Source organism: Grammomys surdaster, unplaced genomic scaffold, assembly GCF_004785775.1.
Source record: "Grammomys surdaster isolate TR1022 unplaced genomic scaffold, NIH_TR_1.0 139, whole genome shotgun sequence".
Lineage (NCBI taxonomy): Eukaryota > Metazoa > Chordata > Mammalia > Rodentia > Muridae > Grammomys > Grammomys surdaster.
In genome coordinates, this window is record NW_021604597.1 from 634,992 (window position 1) to 636,832 (window position 1,841).

Here is a 1,841-nt window from a genome sequence, read left to right on the forward strand (position 1 = left end):
AGCTTTCATAAATGGCACACCCTTCAGCTTGTAGTTTCTCTGGACTCATAAATATTTAAGTCGCACAGATAATACCTCGACTTCCCAGCAAGTGCGGCATTAGCCAGGCAGTCTTTAAAGCATAAAACTTTGTAGCAAGAGAAAATAAGGAGGAAAGAAATGAGTTGTGCTGCTAGCAAATATCATATCAGAATCCTAATATTTCCTTACCGGCATCCATTTCTCTCTCACACACATATGTATACATCTGTGTATATTTATACATACATATATACATACCTATATACATACATACATACATACATACATACATACATACATACATATGTATAAAAGATTTTTATATAAGTGATAGGATGGTAAGGAACACTGGGTAGGTACTGTGACTGATTTGAGGAATAAAAAATATTCTCTCCAAGCACTTACGATTGCCTCAAAAACTGAGAAAAATCAACTCAGAGTCAAGAGACATAAATGTAACAGTTATAAGACCAACGTAAAGCATAAACTGGTAACAAGTTTCATACTGTGTGTAAACTGCCATAGTCAAGCAAGCCAGTGAGCAGTTGGTTGCTAAGGGTTGAACCCCCTTACAGTCAGAATAAGGTGAGAGGGGGTTTGATGAGAGACCAGGAGTAAATCACAGCGGCTGTATACTGGATGGCACTTGCAGCAACTCTCTTCTCTTTCCTCAAGGCAAGAGCCACAGAACCCAGCATAACATTCCCTTCTGTGTTCTTAGCTAACTTCTTCAAAAGATCAGTAGTTTGAGTTCTAGTGTAGTCAGAATTTCAGTTTGGGATGTGTTGTGCTTCACTGTCAACGTTGGGTCAAACCTAACCACAACTTTATGCAAGCCTATGATTTTAGGAAGAGAAACAGGAAAGTGCCTTGTATAATTCATTTCAAAATCTTATAAGAAAGATTCAGTTGGCCTGGATCTGGTACCCACCTCAGTCCTGTCATGTGGAGGAAACGGAGATTTCTAAGATCATGAATTTCACCAGAGACTAGGAAATCTTTAAAACTTAACATTAATGAGGAAGGTATTGAATATATACCTGCTAAGCAGTGTTCAAGAAAAATACAAAAATGTTAAGATTTAGAATGAAGAAAGAATTTTTCCTAAGTACAGATATATATGCATATAATTTTATGTGCTATCATGTTAATTTTAAAAATAGAAAAGTGAGTATATCAGAACACAATAGCATTTAGATAGTTTGGATAAATCCATTTAAAACCCTCCAAATATATCAAACATTTTAAACATATTATCAAATAACCATGTAGAAGCTACTACAACATAAGGAGTAGTCATTATGAAAAATCAAGACAGAATAGTGAACACAAGCATGGCTTATACTGTGCCAACAAACTGTATGCTCATCTCTCTTAAAGTACTAATAATCTTTGATAAAATATAATACAATCTATCATTTAAGACAGGGTGTCATGTAGTCCAGGCTGGCCTTGATCATACTATGTGACCAAGGATATACTTGAAGTCCTGATTCTCATGCCTCGACCACCTGAGTGCTGGAATTACAGATGTATACCATTCCACCATATGTGGTTTATGAAGCACTAGAGTCCACCTCAGGACTCTCTGCAGTCCACCAAGTAAGCTGCATCCCTTGCTTTGTAATTTGCATTTATAGATATGATACTTCTATCCTGAGGAAACTGAAATACTGAGGTAAACTCAGAATTCAAGGGTTGGAACAAATGGATGTTATCACAATGTTGAATATTGTGAGCAGTGGCCAAGCCCAGAACATTCACTGCTTTCACTAACTATACTGCATGCTAAGGTCAAGGCTGATTCTTCTATGCCGCAA